This window comes from Dendrobates tinctorius, unplaced genomic scaffold (assembly GCF_039654945.1).
Source record: "Dendrobates tinctorius isolate UK_male_01 unplaced genomic scaffold, ASM3965494v1 ptg000065l, whole genome shotgun sequence".
NCBI classification, from domain to species: Eukaryota; Metazoa; Chordata; class Amphibia; order Anura; family Dendrobatidae; genus Dendrobates; species Dendrobates tinctorius.
Window position 1 is genome coordinate 7468633 of NW_027361733.1, and position 18635 is coordinate 7487267.

Below are 18635 nucleotides of genomic sequence, written 5' to 3' on the forward strand. Positions count from 1 at the left end.
TGCCCCCCTGTGATCTCTGTGGCCTCAGTTACATGCCCCCCTGTGATCTCTCTGTCTCCAGCTACATGCCCCCCTGTGATCTCTGTGGCTCCAGCTATGTGCCCCCTGTGATCTCTGTGGCTCCAGCTATGTACCCCTCTGTGACCTCTATGGTCCCATTTAATTGCCCCCTGTGATCTCTATGGCCCCAGCTATGTGCCCCCCGTGATCTCTGTGGTTCCAGCCATGTGCCCCCCTGTGATCTATGTGGCTCCAGCTATGTGCCGCCCTGTGATCTCTGTGGCTCCAGCTACATGCCCCCTGTGATCTCTGTGGCCCCAGCTACATGCCCCCCTGTGATCTCTGTGGCCCCAGTTACATGCCCCCCTGTGATCTCTCTGTCTCCAGCTACATGCCCCCCTGTGATCTCTGTGGCTTCAGCTATGTGCCCCTCTGTGATCTCTCTGGCTCCAGCTATGTGTCCCCCCTGTGATCTCTGTGGCTGCAGCTATGTGCCCCCCTGTGATCTTTGTGACCCCAGCTACATGCCCCCCTGTGATCTCTCTGTGGCCCCAGTTACATGCCCCCCTGCGATCTCTCTGTCTCCAGCTACGGGCCCCCCTGTGATCTCTGTGGCTCCAGCTATGTGCCCACCCGTGATCTCTGTGGCTCCAGCCATGTGCCCCCCCTGTGATCTCTGTGGCTCCAGCTACGTGCCCCCCTGTGATCTCTGAGGCTCCAGCTACGTGCCCCCCGTGATCTCTGTGGCCCCAGCTACATGCCCTCCTGTGATCTCTGTGGCCCCAGTTACATGCCCCCCTGTGATCTCTGTGGCTCCAGCTATTTGCCCCTCTGTGATCTCTCTGGCTCCAGCTATGTGCCCCCCGTGATCTCTCTGGCCCCAGCTATGTGCCCCCCGTGATCTCCATGGCCCCAGCTATGTGCCCCCCTGTGATCTGTGGCCCCAGCTATGTGCACCCCTGTGATTCCTGTGCCCCCCTGTGATATTTGTGCTCCCTTGTGATCTCTGTGCCCCTGTGATCTCTGTCCCTTCCAGCTATGTGCCCCTCCGTGATCTCTGTGCTCTTCAGCTATGTGCCCTCCTGTGATTTCTGTGTCTCCCCGGTGATCTATGTGCCTCCCTGGCGATGCCTTTCCCCACTAGTGCTGTATGTCCCCCTCTTTTTGTTTAATGCTCTACTCACTGTCCAAGCTAGAGACCCTCTCCTGTGCACGCCCAACGATGGACGTACCTCAGCTGTTCATCCTCCCCATCTCAGGGACCTGGGTGAGTCCCAATATGGAAACTTTGTTTTATGTATGTACAGCACTTGCACTATCACCTGTATACTGTATATACATTATATAGGTGATACTGGCTGCTAAATCTGTGTATACTGACAGTATCACCTGTATAATGTATATACAGCAGTCTATATACATTATATAGGGGATACTGTGACTTATAAATACAATATATGGGTGATACTGCTGTAGATATGTTACATAGGTGATACTGCACCTATACACACCAGTCACAGTATCACCTATATAATGTATATACAGCACTCACCTATATGATATATGCAACATAATATAGTATATAGTATAATGCTATCTTAATAAAGTGTATAATGTAGAGTTGTATGTATATAGTATAGAATGTACAGATGTTTATATAGTATGTAGCTGTGTATATAGTGTGGAATCCTCACTATATACACTGGCACATCTCTACACTATATATTATATACACAGCTCCACTCAATATTCCTTAACACAGTATATATTGTGGAGCTGTATATACTTCTCCTATCCTCCGATAAGTTTTGAAAAAAGTGGCAGACTCTTTATTAACCCATGTGGCAACGTTTCAGATTCATAACATAACCTTTCTCTGCTGTGGAACTGAAATGTTGCCACATGGGCTAATAAAGAGTCTACCCCTCCCCGCTTGCTCAGGGCCCCGACACTTGCGATACTCACCTCTTCCCGCTTCTCCGCTGCGGCATCTTCTGACTTTGATGTTTCAGGTCAGCGGGTACAATGACGTCACGTCTGTACTCCCTCTGCCTGAACAGTCACAGTGCAGAAAGCCGGAAGATGCCGAAGTTTAGGAGTTCAGAGCAGAGCAGCGGCCAGCAAGGAGAGGTGAGGATTTCAGTTTTTGTTTTTAATGTTTTGAGCAATATATGGGACCCATCATACCTTGGAGCATCATATGGGGCCCATTATATACTGGAGCATCATATGGGGCCCAGTATATATGGAGCCTCATATGGAGACTAATATAGGACCCATTCTGTTTGGAGCAATATATAGGGCTCATTTTAACTGTATGGAGTATTATATGGGGCACATTATACTGTTTGTAGCATTATATGGGGCTCATTATACTGTATGGAGCAATATATGAGGATCATTATTCAGTATGGAACATTATATGGTGCTCATTATACTATATGGAGCAATATATGGGGCTCATGGAGCAATATATGGGGCTCATTATACTGTATGGAGCACTATATGGTACCCAAAATACTGTGTGGAGCAATATATGGGGCATGTTATTCTGTATGGAGAGCTATATGGTGCCCACAAAACTGTATGGAGGACTATGTGGTGCCCATAATACTGTATGGAGCAATATATGGGGCTCATTGTTCTGTATGGAGCAATATATGGGCTTGTTATTCTGTATGGAGCACTATGTGGTGCCCACAATACTGTATGGAGCAATATATGGGGCTTATTATTCTGTATGGAGCAATATATGGGGCTCATTATACTGTGTGGAGCAATATATGGGGTTCATTATAATGTGTGGAGGGCTATGTGCCTGTGGTGCCCATAATACTGTATGGAGCAATATATGGGGCTCATCATACTGTATGGAGCAATATATGGGGTTTATTGTAATGTGTGGGGGCTATGTGGTGCCCACAATACTGTATAGATGACTATGTGGTGCCTATAATTTTGTATGGAACAATATATGGGGCTCATTATTCTGTATGGGGCAATATATGGGGCTCATTATACTGTATGGAGCAATATATGGGGCTCATTATAATGTGGGGGGGGCTATGTGGTGCCCACAATACTGTATGGATGACTATGTGGTGCCCATAATACTGTATGGAGCAATATATGGGGATCATTATACTGTATGGAGCAATATATGGGGTTCATTATACTGTATGGAGCAATATATGGGGATCATTATACTGTATGGAGCAATATATGGGGTTCATTATAATGTGTGGAGGGCTATGTGGTGCCCATAATACTGTATGGAGCAATATATGGGGCTCATTATACTGTATGGAGCAATATATTGGGTTCATTATTCTGTATGGGGGGTTATGTGGTGCCCAGAATACTGTATGGAGGACAATACTGTCTGGTTTCTGACCTATTGTAGAAAGTACAATAGATATCAGTCATGTAATGTAAGAAGTGAAATCTTTGGCATTGTATACCTATATTTCTTTGCTGTATCTGTGCATTATGAATTGTGGCACGTGTTAAAGAGGCCCACTGAGACTTTCACCCGGGGCCCACAGAAACCTGGAGCCGGCCCTGTATACACTGCACAATACCACTTCTCCTGTCTTGTTGTCGAAGAGGCGACATTGGACTTTGGAAGGGTCAATATCGGTTTAGTATTTTCAATATTACTATGGTCAAATGAAAATAAAATATTGGAAAAGTTGTTTAAATGGATTATCCCAAGTAATCCCCTCTCCTCTGGATAGGGGATAACTTTCCAGTTGCTGGAGATCTGACTGCGGGATCCCCATGATCCTGAAAATCGGAGATCTGTAGAGCATCATGTAAATGCAGCTGTGGTCGATCATATGCACTGTGGCGCCATTCCCATGTGGGTCTTCAAATATCTCCTTTTAGGAGAGTGATGAGGGGCCGACAAAGTATAGCAAAAATTCACTGATCGGGGTGGAGTGTTACAGTTTGTGGGCTGCTGGAGTTTGTGTGGCAGGGCTGCTTTTTTGTCCCAGTCCGGCCCTGATCACAGCACGTGTGTATTTGGGGCAGTTCCGCTTTGCGTTTATTGCTTGTGGGCGTTTGGAAGGTTATTTTTTAAGTAACTTGTATTTCTGGCAGTTTAGAAAAGCGCGTCGTCACAGGGCTGAATTTTCCTGTCAGACAAGTCAGAAATTTCAGCGCAGCGCAGGCGCATTAATTACACGGGCTCGGGAGCGCGCCTCCCTGTCGTGTCCAAACACCGGCGTGCGCGAAAACTGTAGTCTGCGTGCTGACGTCACATGAAGGAGGAAGTGGAGCGTTCTTCGAATCCATAATGGCGGAGGTGAGAGAGAAGCGGTGGTTCGGTATGTGACAGGGAGCGCTGCGGCCGCCTCTGCTTGTCCCGGCCTGGGGGTGTATGACCTGGCAGTGTAGGGTGTGTATGACCTGGCAGTGTAGGGTGTGTATGACCTGGCAGTGTAGGGTGTGTATGACCTGGCAGTGTAGGGTGTGCTGCTTTGGCGGAGTCTGGCGTAGGTTCTGGGCTTATGATATCTCCTGTCAGGGGGAGGTGAGAGCGAGGCAGCCGGGCTGGTGGCAGTACCTCTCCCCGGACCCTGCAGCTGCCCCAAGGGTCACTACATGCCGTCATCTGTGCCAAGAACAGCGGGGAGCGGAGCATCAGTGACCGGAGTGTGTGTGTTCTAATCATATGTAATATACAGAGTATTATACTGCAGTGCTGTTTATAGCCTCAGCCCTGGTATATAGGTAATGATATGTAATGGTCATACAGGCAATCATACTATAAAACTGTACATTGTATCCTATAGCCTCAGCCCTGGTATATAGGTAATGATATGTAATGGTCATACAGGCAATCATACTATAAAACTGTACATTGTATCCTATAGACTCAGCCCTGGTATATAGGTAATGATATGTAATGGTCATACAGGCAATTATACCATAAAACTGTACATTGTATCCTATAGCCTCAGCCCTGGTATATAGGTAATGATATGTAATGGTCATACAGGCAATCATACTATAAAACTGTACATTGTATCCTATAGACTCAGCCCTAGTATATAGGTAATGATATGTAATGGTCATACAGGCAATCATACTATAAAACTGTACATTGTGTCCTATAGCCTCAGCCCTGGTATATAGGTAATGATATGTAATGGTCATACAGGCAATCATACTATAAAACTGTACATTGTGTCCTATAGCCTCAGCCCTGGTATATAGGTAATGATATGTAATGGTCATACAGGCAATCATACTATAAAACTGTACATTGTATCCTATAGCCTCAGCCCTGGTATATAGGTAATGATATGTAATGGTCATACAGGCAATTATACCATAAAACTGTACATTGTATCCTATAGCCTCAGCCCTGGTATATAGGTAATGATATGTAATGGTCATACAGGCAATCATACCATAAAACTGTACATTGTATCCTATAGCCTCAGCCCTGGTATATAGGTAATGATATGTAATGGTCATACAGGCAATCATACTATAAAACTGTACATTGTGTCCTATAGCCTCAGCCCTGGTATATAGGTAATGATATGTAATGGTCATACAGGCAATCATACTATAAAACTGTACATTGTATCCTATAGCCTCAGCCCTAGTATATAGGTAATGATATGTAATGGTCATACAGGCAATCATACTATAAAACTGTACATTGTATCCTATAGACTCAGCCCTGGTATATAGGTAATGATATGTAATTGTCATACAGGCAATCATACTATAAAACTGTACATTGTATCCTATAGACTCAGCCCTGGTATATAGGTAATGATATGTAATGGTCATACAGGCAATCATACTATAAAACTGTACATTGTATCCTATAGACTCAGCCCTGGTATATAGGTAATGATATGTAATTGTCATACAGGCAATCATACTATAAAACTGTACATTGTATCCTATAGACTCAGCCCTGGTTTATAGGTAATGATATGTAATGGTCATACAGGCAATTATACCATAAAACTGCACATTGTGTCCTATAGACTCAGCCCTAGTATATAGGTAATGATATGTAATGGTCATACAGGCAATTATACCATAAAACTGTACATTGTGTCCTATAGACTCAGCCGTGGAGTATGGTAATATTATATAATGGACATGTGTAGGATTATACACTTTAGACTCAGCGCTGGTATATTGGTAATATATAATGTAGAGATTATTGTACAGTGTACCCTTTATTATACCCTGATATTTACTGTACATACATTACACACATGGATTTTAGACCATTGAGCTGTACACTAATCTAGTAGACATGTGGATTATTATACTGAAATGCATTTTATATGATAACGCTGGTATATAGGTAATTTATAATGGTCATATGGATTGTTATATTTGTATGCATTACATCCTTAGCAGGTTCAGTGTATAGATAGTGATATATAGCTTATTATCCTGCTCTTTTACCCTATAGTCTATAACCTTCTATATGCAACCTATGAGACAAATGATCAAAAACCCTGCAGTAACGAAGTAAAAAGCAAAAATGCATTTAAATAAGTTTTTAGTAATACTGTTTTTGATCAAAAATGGCATAAAAGCCGTCCCACCATCGACAAGGTAACTCTGATCGGGATAGTCCTACACTGTCTAATATTAAAAACCTTACCATGTGTCAAAGTTGACGTCTGTGTGAATAAGGGCAGACAAGGACCGGGTCCCAACCAGTGGACACCAGTCAGGGGAAGCCTTATATACAATCTCCAGCTCAGGAGAGGGAGGCCACACCCCGGCTTGCACAGAATGCAAAAATACAAAGAAAAAACACAAAAATTGAGCTTGGTTTGCGTTGGTATACATGCAGCACATAAACGCATGTTCACATTGGCCATAAAATATGGGTAACGTTTATATAGACAATATTAAGTTTATATTTGAGCTTGTATGTATAACAGTAGTATATAGAGAGTAACATATTATTGTTTGGTATAAGATAAGTAACAGTGGCGCTGATCCTTGGCACTTCATCAGTGATTTATCGTTGCAACATGGTACTTGGATACAGTGTGGCCATTGGCTGAATGCTTTCAGTCTCTACACCTTCTCCCCTTACCACATTGGAATGTTAAATTACATATGAAACGCCAGTGATGAGTGCTGCTGTTACTTGTCTCATACAGAAGATCTGCTGCTCTACGGTTCTCTAAGTTGAGCACCAGTGTTTGACATCTCTAGTATGGAGTTAGATGAAAAGTGTGAGACAGCAGGCCAGTGAATATTTTTATATCGCTGAATGAAATATTCCAGTTGCAATTGCAAAGCTTTATTCCTTACATAGTGGAATGTGATGAGAACAATATAAATCAAAATATCTCATGGAGGTCTATTTTTTGAATGATACTCAAAATCAAACTGGAAAATCAAATTACTGGGCTGATCCAGCTTTAGTGGAAATGCCTTAAGACAAGAAAATGATGCTCAGTAATGTAAATGCTCTCACCCCTAGAGGTACAGTAGCATGAGGCAGTGTCTACAACCCAATGAAGTTGCTCATGTAGTGCAGCTCATCCAGGATGGCTCATCAGTGTAAGCTGTGGCCAGAAGGGTAGCTGTGTCTGTCAGCACAGTGTCCAGAGCATTCAGCAGATACCAGGAGACATGGAGGGTGACATAGGAGGACATCAATCCAGCAGCGGGACGGCTCGCTGTTGCCTCCTTTGTGCAAGGATGGACAAGAGGAGCAGTTCCATAGTCCTACAAAATGACCTCCAGCAGGCCACAAACATCCATGTGTCTGCTCAAAAAGGTAGGAAACACTCTATGTGGTGGTATGTGGGCCCGATGTTCACAAGTGGGTGTTGTGCTTATAGCCCATCATGCAGGGCGATTGGCATTTGCTACAGAACACCAAGATTGTCAAATTCAACAATGACGCCCTGAGCGCTTTATGGATATGAGCAGGTTGATACTGAGCACATGTGACAAGAGTCTGGAGATGCCATGGAGAACATTCTGCTGCCTGCAACATCCTCCTCCAGCATGACCGGTTTGACAGTGGGTCAGTAGTGGCGTGGGGAGGCATTTATTTGGAGGGCTGCACAGCCCTCCATGTGCTAGCGAGAGGTACCCTGACTTCCATTAGGTACTGGGATGAGATCCTCAGACCTGTTGTGAGACCATATGCAGGTGCACTGCACCTTGGGTTCTTTGTGATGCATGGCAATGCTAGGCCTCATGTGGCTGGAGTGTGTCAGCAGTTCCTGCAAGATGAAGGCATTGAAGCAATGGACTCGCCTGCCCATTCCCCAGACCTGAATCCAATCGAGCACATCAGGGACATCATGTCTCGCTCCATCCACTAACGCTACGTTGCACCACAAACTGTCCAGGAGTTGACTGATGCTTTAATCCTGGTCTGAGAGGAGATCCCTCAGGAGAACATCCGCCACCTATCAGGACCATGCCCTGGTGTTGTAGGGAGGTCATACAGGTACATGGAGGCCACTCACACTACTGAGCATCATTTCCTTGTCTCAAGTCATTTCCACTGAAGTTGGATCAGCCTGTAATTTGATTTTGAGTATAATTCCAAATCCAGACCTCCATAAGAAATTAATTTTGATTTACATTGATATTTTTGTTTTATTGTTTCAATGCATTCCAGTATGTAATGAATAAAGATTTCAAATTGCAACTGGAATATTTCATTTAGTGATATCTAGAATGTTGTATTTTAGTGTTCCCTTTATTTGTTTGAGCACCGTATATACCTATAAGCCAGTGGAGAACGTAGGTCACAATGTAAAGCACAACAGGATAATTTACGTATCCATTACCTACAACACAGCAGTGTCTTTACAGTACAGTGTACAGTTGTGTAGTGTAATCTGCATTCCCACTAGTGCTCAGTCCATAGGGCATAAAAGACATATCCTATATAGTGGAAGGTACAGATTATACTACGCAACTGTACATTGTACTGTATAGACTCAGTTTTGTGTTATAGCCACTGTTATACTCAGATAATAGAATATTCAGAGCACAATAACAGTTGCAAAAATAATTACAAAAAAAGGAAAATGGTCTCTTTATCAAATTTTCAGTGAAGCCAGCACTGTGTAGGAGCAGAAAGTCAACAAAGGTCACAAAATAAAACTGTATAGACAAAACAAAATGAGATGAGCCGCTCAACACTCAGTGAGAACAGTGTCATAAAAACCCCACAGACCTTCAGTTTTTGTATTAATTCTTGTCCAGGCCGAACTACTCTAATCAGGAAGCATCCGTTAGTGTAGATGTTGCCGTATATTACAGCTTTACACTCAGTGGGTATTTTCAACGACTAAGTTGTTCAGATAACTGGTGTTATACAGTCTGTGTATGGATTATGATTGCTGTATGTACATTGTGAGCTACATTCTCGTCTCACGTATAGGTGATTATAAATATTATAAAATGTATTTCAGTTTTATGCTATAGACTCAGAAACCAGAATATAGGCAATATTTTTCTCTTGCTTTGTGGAGAAAAATGAATTTCATTATCCTTCCCATACCTCGCTTAAATCATCTTACCCGATATAATAATTACTGTTTAAAAGGGATTGTGTGAAGTTTTCAAGTTATCCCCTTATCCATAGGATAGTTTCATTGACTGTGTGGGACTCCTACTGATCTTGAGAACAAGTTTCTGAATGGAGCAGCCTGCTCACCTCTGATTAGGGCAGAGTAAAGTACTGCAGTACGAATGCGTCGGGTTTCTTTGACCTTTCCCTGTGCTTGCACGCTGCAATACTTTGCTCTACCCTCAACAGGACAGAGATGTACGCCTGCGCAGGATAGCAATGCAGAGGAGACTGTGGATGACGTAGGGACGCGTCATCCACTCACAACAAGAAGGGAGGCGCCGGACCACTCCTAGTCCTCAGGGTGTCTTTTTCTTGTCTTTTAGAGGGAAGGTGTCATCCAAAAAATTTTTTTTCAGCAATTGAAAAAATGTGAAGAATTAATGTGTACATTTTCTTAAAAAATATTATTGTTTGTTTTTAAATTTGTAAAATATGAAAAATAATTTTAAAAAGTTTGGCATTTCCACTTGTTAACACTAGGGGGAGCAGCTACTGAAGTTTGGCACAAAAACCTAGTGCAACTAGCTCACATTACTGCCCTGCAGTAATTATGGGCGGAGTCTGCTGACATGGATGTGGTGTCACTCCTCTCCTCCCCTTCTGGGTGTTTGCTAAGGGAAAAGAGAGGATGACATCTAGGAACACAGTGAGCTGCCATTTTGATGGGGTCTGCAAAGTTACTGACGGTCTTTGCATGTAAAGTCTGGATCAGAACAGGCCATCAATCAGCAGACATGTTTCCTGGATTTCTGTGGAGCAGACGGTCCATCCATGTGTATAAAACACAGCGCTCTATGTACAATCCCTGGCACCGAACAGGGCGCCCCCCATAGACCAGCACACTGCTCTCCTGAAATACTCTGTGCTGCTGTTGCCCTGCTCCTTCCACCATATATCAGGCCCCTGTCGCCTCGCTTTCACACATCGCCAGGACAGGACCTGAGGAGAGGAATGGGGTCTTCGGTCACTGAGGATGGCAGGCAGGAAGGATTCTGGGAGCAGGGTGACAGCAGCACAGAGTATTTCAGGAGAGCAGTATCACACGGGATAGGATTAGATACAAGGCTCAGCAGTCAGCATCATACAGGATAGGATTAGATACACAGCTCAGCAGACAGTATCACACAGGAGAGGATTAGATACACAGCTCAGCAGTCAGCATCATACAGGATAGGATTAGATACACAGCTCAGCAGACAGTATCACACAGGAGAGGATTAGATACACAGCTCAGCAGACAGTATCACACAGGAGAGGATTAGATACAAGTCTCAGCAGTCGGCATCATACAGGATAGGATTAGATACACGGCTCAGCAGTCAGTATCACACAGGGGAGGATTAGATACACGGCTCAGCAGACAGTATCTCACAGGAGAGGATTAGATACACGGCTCAGCAGTCAGTATCACACAGGATAGGATTAGATACACGGCTCAGCAGACAGTATCACACAGGATAGGATTAGATACATGGCTCAGCAGACTATCACACAGGAGAGGATTAGATACACAGCTCCGCAGTCAGTATCACAGGATAGGATTAGATACTGACTGCTGAGCTGTGTATCTAATCCTATCCTGTGATACTGACTGCAGAGCCGTGTATCTAATCCTCTCCTGTGTGTTACTGACTGCTGAGCTGTGTATCTAATCCTCTCCTGTGTGATACTGACTGCTGATCTGTGTATCACACAGGACAGGATTAGATACACGGCTCAGCAGTCAGTATCACACAGGACAGGATTAGATACACGGCTCAGCAGTCAGTATCACACAGGACAGGATTAGATACACGGCTCAGCAGACTTTCACACAAGACAGTATTACAGATATGCCCACACTGGTGAACCTTCCAGCCCCCCCCATACACTAGACTATGGGCTGTATAAGTCACTGTCCTCCTCAGACAGCCATAAAAGCTGTCATAAAAGGAAGGTGTCAGATTACCGGAGATCACTGGGGCTGTGAGTGAGGAGGCGGAGACAGAGCAGAACACAGTAGAACAGGAAGCACAGGGCGGAGCCTGGAGTAAGCAGGACAGAGGAGCATGGAAGGTCAGTCATCCGCACTCACCACTCTCCATCCTCCGGCTCCAGTGAGCGGTTCTCTCCTCTGCTGACCACCTTCTCCATATCTACAGCCTCTCCTCACAACACAGGACCTTTTATGCCACAAGTGGTCCTGTGATAGAGGGTAAGTGGAGCTCAGCAGATAGCACTGGGCTACAGTAAAATGGCCCCCAGCCACACCTACAGCAGTGAATGGTGCAGCCCACAGGGGCGTGCCCAGTTCACTGCTAATGAGGCTGCAATGTTAAGAGATAGAAGACAGTAGTCGGCTCCCAACCCTATGTCCAGGGACGGCCATATTTGTAGACTGTATGAGTCCTCCACAGATCTGCAAATCAAGATGGCAGCGCCCAGTAGCTACATTAAAACATTATTACAAACAAACCATAAATCCTGGTTAGTACAACATTTGCTGAAAAAACATGTTTTGTTACTTACTCTTTTTTTTGCAAATTATATAAAATTGCGGCACCTTCCCTTTAAGGTCAGCTTGGAGTCAGATCTACAGCATTGTTAGACTGCTTTATATCAACCCTCAAAGGCAGTGGCCGTATCTTATATTGGTCAAACCTGGTGGCAGATTTGCTCTAAAGCCCCCTTCACACACAGCGAGATCGCTAAAGTGTCACCGATTTTGTGACGCAACAGCGTTCTCGCTACATGTGACACGTACCTGCGACCCGGCCCGCCGCTGGATGTCGCTGATTGCGCAAGATCGTCCTGGTCCATTTCTCATCGTCGGCTTCCTGCTGGCGCCGACGAGCGACGCATGGACGCGGGCGGAAGACGTCATCAGAGCTGCGTGTGACAGGTAAGTACCGACCGCTGCTGCATCGCTGGTGAGATCTGCCTGTTTAACAGCTCACTAGCGACCATTTAGCGATGCACCAGCGATCCTGACTGGGTCGTATCGTTGTCGGGATCGCTGGTGCATCGCTATATGTAACGGGACCTAATGTTTTCACACTTTGTCCAAGGCATTACACTTTTTGATGCCTTTTGGCAACAGAGATATCATTGTACTTTCCTATATAGCTTAAAACCTATGGCTACTTAATAATGTGGAAAGTCCTTCTTAAGAAGTTTTCCTTTACTTGGCTCATCTGACAACTAATTATCACAGGTGTTTGTGATTGATTTCAGTGATCCAAAAAGCCCGAGACACATCCCCATTCATGAGTTTATTTGAAAAATGAAAATTCTTAAATCCATTTTGCATAATAGTTTGGCATGCGGTGTAATCGTGTTGCAATATCACCAACTTCTACCCTTAAAGGGGTTGTCTGGGCTTTTCACATAATCTCAGTGCATATCTGGGCTGCAGAATGCTGACAATAAGTAATAAGAGATATCTAGCAAACCCTGCAAACTGGCCACAGAAGGTAAATTACTTATTGTCCGCATTCTGCAGCCCAGATATGCACTGAGATTATGTGAAAAGCCCGGACAACCCCTTTAACTACTTGGTTCTTCACTGCAATCACTCACAGGAAGGGCTCTTGGGTCCTCTGTCTCTCTTAACCACCTTTTAGGCTGTGTTCACACATTGTTTTTGGTGGGTATTTTTGCTGCTTTTTTTTTATACAAATTTTAAGCTACATTTTACAGTACCAGCAAAATCTGAGATTTCAGATATCTCATGCACACAACACACATTGGTTTTAATTTCCTGATTTGGAAATCTGTTATGTTTTTGAAAACTGCAGCATGTCACATCCTTCTGCATTTTTTCCTGCTATTTTCAGTATTTTTTTCAAACAATGGTTAAGTGCAAAAACCTAAGGCCCGGGTGCACGCGATCCAGAAATAGCAGCGCTTTGGACGCAGCTCATGTTCGCTGCGTCCAAAGAGCTGCAGTCTATTGAACGCAGGTGAATCTGCATGTGTTTGCTGAACCGTCCAGAATCACCACGTTCAATACATTCTTTTGGTGAAATTGACATGATTTGGTCTGGAGAGATGAGCCCACGGAGACGTGTTGGTGTCCGCCGGTGAGCTGTGGGCTCATGGGGGCATGGGATTTCTTGAAATCCCATCCACTATGCTGTAACATCTGGCCGCTGTAGGTTTGACGCCGCATAACATAGTCATACCCGCAGTGATTACTGATCGTGGGCACATACCCTGTGCCCACAATCAGGAGCTGTTGCGGGTTTGACGCTGTTTATTTATGCAGCAGCCAGCTCTGACAGCGTAGTGGATGAGATTTCAAGAAATCCCATGTCGATTATGCGTCCACAGACGCCCCCTGGTTCACCTATGGAGACGGACATGCGGAGCATCTGTCCAGACCCACAGCATGTCAATTTCTCTTGCGGAGAAATCAATAGAAGGTATTGGGTGCGGTAAACCCGCACAGTTCAGTGAACACGTGCAGATTTACTTTCGTTCAATAGAAGATAGCGCCGCTCGCTGCTGATCGTGGCACCTGGCCTAAGGAAGTTAAATCATGTTTTTTTGGGGGCCACTAAACTTAATCAACATGCACAAGAGACAACAAAAACTCAGGAAGACCTGCTTTTTGTAAGCAGCTTCTTTACTGCCAAAAGAGCAGATTTTACCTGCGGTTAAACTTAGTTAAACTTTTTGCACCTTGTCATGTATTGTTAACTGATCATTTGTCACCTTTCTTCAGCGTGTGTAGCCCTGGGCATATAATGGAAATAAGGATTTATAGATGTTTCTGCTGTACTGTACAATACACACTATAGAAGACTCACTGGGGCTTTATATGGAGGGAAATTACATTGGTATGTTCTCAGTGTTTGCACTCTGGGATATTGTCACTAATCCAGGATTAGTGTTATAGATACTGTATCCACATAACCAACATTTATGGTATTTATTTTTTTTAAGCCAACGTTTCTGATGTGTTAAAAAGAAAACAAAAGGAATGTACACAAATAAAATTTCTTTCCCACTTTGCTGTTGCTCCCATGCAGATGATTTTATGGCATGGGAGCATGAACAATCCCTGTGCAGTCTGATCCTACAAACATGTTTTATTCCCTTTCATGTTTTTCACTTTTTGGATATGTGTAGGTGCTTCTCACAAAATTAGAATATCATCAAAAAGTTAATTTATTTCAGTTCTTCGATACAAAAAGTGAAACTCATATATTGAGTCAATAGAAGCAGAGTGATCTATTTCAAGTGTTTATTTCTGTTAATGTTGATGCTTATGGCTTACAGCCAATGAAAACCCAAGTCATTATCTCAGTAAATTCGAATACTTTATAAAGCCAGCTTGAAAAATGATTTTAAAATCCGAAATGTTGGCCTTCTGAAATGTAACTCAGTAAATGCACTCAGTAGTTGGTCGGGGCTCCTTTTGCATCAATTACTGCATCAATGCTGCGTGGCAAAGAGGTGATCAGCCTGTGACACTGCTGAGGTGTTATGGAAGCCCAGGTTGCTTTGATAGCAGCCTTCAGCTCGTCTGCATTGTTGGGTCTGGTGTCTCTCATCTTCCTCTTGACAATACCCCATAGATTCTCTATGGGGTTTAGGTCAGACGAGTTTGCTGGCCAATCAAGCACAGTGATACTGTTGTTTTTAAACCAGGTATTGGTACTTTTGGCAGTGTGGACAGGTGCCAAGTCCTGCTGGAGAATGACATTTCCATCTCCAAAAAGCTTGTCAGCAGAGGGAGGCATTAAGTGCTCTAAAATTTCCTGGTAGACGGCTGCTCTGACTTTGGTCTTGATAAAACTCAGTGGACCTACACCAGCAGATGACATGGCTCCCCAAACCCACTCTTCCTCCACACTCTGGGACCTTGATTTCCAAATGAAATGCAAAACTTACTTTTATCTGAAAACACCTTGGACCACTGAGCAACAGTCCAGTTCTTTTTTTCCCTGGCCCAGGTAAGATGCTTCTAGTGTTGTCTATTGGTCATGAGTAGCTTGACACAAGGAATGCGACACTTGTAGCCCATGTCTTGGATACATCTGTGTGTGGTGGCTCGCCCAAATTTTTGAATGGCCTTTTCTTAACATTGCTTTCAAGGCTGCAGTTATCTTGGTTGCTTGTGCACCTTTTTTCTACCACACTTTTTCCTTCCACTCAACTTTCCACCTTTGCAGGTGTTTTTTTTGTTAATTATTCTAATTTACTGAGATAATGACTTTTGGGTTTTCAATGGCTGTAAGCCATAATCATCAACATTAACAGAAATAAACACGTGAAATAGATCACTCTGTTTGTAATGAGTCTATATAATATGAGTTTAACTTTTTGCATTGAAGAACTGAAATAAGTTAACGTCTTGATATTCTAATTTTGTGAGAGGCACCTGTAGACTAGCAAGAAATAGGGGACAGATGAGGAGTATGATAAATTATATTAAACAGTTTGCATCTGTGTGCATAGGTGATGGAAATACAAAATGTGGAAGATGTTTTTAATCGTGTATTTGAAGCCAATGTATAGATTTAAAATGTAAATAACCTTAGGGTATGTTCACATGCGGCTTCTTTTTCTGCTGCAAAACCACTAGATTTTACAGTATCGGTAAAGTGAATGAGACTTCAAAAATCATGCACACAATTTTTTTTTTTTTTTACCCCTTCATGACCAAGCCTATTTTGACCTTAATGACCAGGCCATTTTTAGCAATTTTGGCCAGTGTCCCTTTATGAGAACTCAGGAATGCTTCAACGGATCCTAACGATTCTGAGATTGTTTTTTCATGACATATTGGGCTTCATGATAGTGGTAAATTTAGGTTGATAATCTGTGTTTTTTGTGAAAAAATAAGAAATTTGGCAAAAATTTTGCAATTTTCAAATTTTGAATTTTTATTCTGTTAAAGGGAATCTGTCACCCCATTTTAGCGCTATAAGCTGTGGGCACCGCACCGCATTCTGTAATGCTGTAGATAAGCCCCCGATGTAACCTGAAAGATAAGAAAAACACGTTGGATTATACTCACCGGGGGGGGGGGCGGGGTAGGGTGCGGTGGGTGTCGCGGTCCACCTTGCTTCTCCCTTGGCTCCTGTGCAGGCGTACTTTCGCTGCCCTATTGAGGGCAGAGTAAAGTACTGCAGTGCGCAGGCGCCGGGAAAGGTCAGAGAGGTCCAGCGCCTGCGCACTGCAATATTCTGCTCTGCCCTCAACAGGGCAGATAAAGTACGCGTGCGCAGGAGCTGAGAGAGAAGCGAGGAGGACATCATCGTATGAAGATGGGAGGTGCCGGACGGGACGGAGACACTCATCGGTCCGGACCGAACGCCGGGGTGAGTATAATCTAACTCTTTTTTTTCCTATCTTTCAGGTTACATCAGGGGCTTATCTACAGCATTACAGAATGCTGTAGATAAGCCCCTGATGATGGTGCTGGCAGCTGATAAGGCTAAAATGGGGTGACAGATCCCCTTTAAACCAGGGAGTTTTGTGACACAATAGTTAATAAATAACATTTCCCACATGTCTACTTTACATCAGCACATTTTTGGAAACAAAATTTTTTTGTTAGAAAGTTAACCAGCTGTTTCTCATGTTTACAACAAAATTTACAAAACCATTTTTTTTAGTGACCACCTCATTTGAAGTCATTTTGAGGGGTCTATATGGAAGAAAATACCCAAACGTGACACCATTCTAAAAATTGCACCCCTCAAGCTACTCAAAACCACATTCAAGAAGATTAACAACGCTTCAGGTGCTTCACAGGAACTAAAACAACGTGGAAGGAAAAAATGGACATTTTAATTTTTCAACAAAAATTTTCTTTTAGCATCAATTTTTTCATCTTCACATGGGCAACAGAATAAAATGGATCCTAAAATTTGTTGGGCAATCTCTCCTGATTACACCGATACCTCATATGTGGTCATAAACCACTGTTTGGGTGCACGGCAGGGCTCAGAAGGGAAGGAGTGCTATTTGACTTTTTGAAAGGAAAATATGCTGGAAAATTTAGCGGTTGCCATGTCGCGTTTGGAGAGTTCCCTTTGTGCCTAGACTTTGGAGCTTCCCCACAAGTGACTCCATTTTGGAAACTAGACACCCCCCCCCAAGGAACTTATCTAGATGAATAGTGAGCACTTGAACCCCCAGGTGGCTTCACAAATTGATCCGTAAAAAAAGTACTTTTTTTTTCACAAAAATTTTCTTTTAGCCTCAGTTTTATCATTTGGGCAGCAGGATAAAATGGATCCTACAATTTGTTGGGCAATTTCTCCTGAGTTCCACGATACCTCATATGTAGTCATAAACCACTGTTTGAGCGCACGGCAGGATTTGGAAGGGAAGGAGCGCCATTTGACCTTTTGAATGGAAAATTAGCTCCAATCAGCGGACACCATGTGGCGTATGGAGAGTCCGAGTGTGCCTTAACATTGGAGCACCCCCACAAGTGACCCCATTTTGGAAACTAGACCCCCCAAGGAACTTATCTAGATGTGTGGTGAGCACTTTGAACCCCAAAGTGCTTCACAGATGTTTATAACACAGCCGTGAAAATAAAAATATTTTTTTTTCCTCAAAAAATGACTTTTTAGCCCGCAATTTTTTATTTTCACAAGGGTAACAGGAAAAATTGGACCCCAAAAGTTGTCCAGTTTGTCCTGAGTACGCTGGTACCCCAAATGGGGGGAACCATTGTTTGGGCACACGTCAGGGCTCGGAATGGAATTAGTGTGACTTTTGAAATGCAGACTAGATGGAATGGTCTGCAGACGTCATTACGTTTGCAGAGCCATAACTCTATTTTGGAAACTGGACCCCCCCCATGGAACTTAACTAGATGTCTGGTGAGCACTTTGAACCCCCAAGTGCTTCACAGAAGAGCCGTGAAAATAAATCATTTTTTCCACAAAAATAATTTTTTAGCCCCCAATTTTTTATTTTCCCAAGGGTAACAGGAGAAATTAGACCCCCCCCAAAGTTTTTGTGCAATTTTTCCTGAGCACGCTGATACCCCATATGTTGGGGTAAACCTCTTTTTGGGCAC

At 43.5% G+C, this 18635-nt stretch overlaps 1 protein-coding gene across 3 annotated transcripts in view; it reads left to right on the forward strand.

Moving 5' to 3' along the window:
* Window positions 1–4178: 4178 nt before the first annotated feature.
* SPATA2 (spermatogenesis associated 2) overlaps window positions 4179–18635 on the forward strand; it is a 28527-nt gene continuing 14070 nt past the window's right edge. Inside the window, exon 1 of one of the 3 annotated variants that reach the window (XM_073580588.1) lies at window positions 4179–4309. The gene's annotated coding sequence lies outside the window, so the exon portion shown is untranslated. Of the gene's footprint in view, window positions 4403–18635 lie in introns of all 3 variants that reach the window. The other 2 variants (XM_073580590.1, XM_073580589.1) reach the window with 2 other exon arrangements.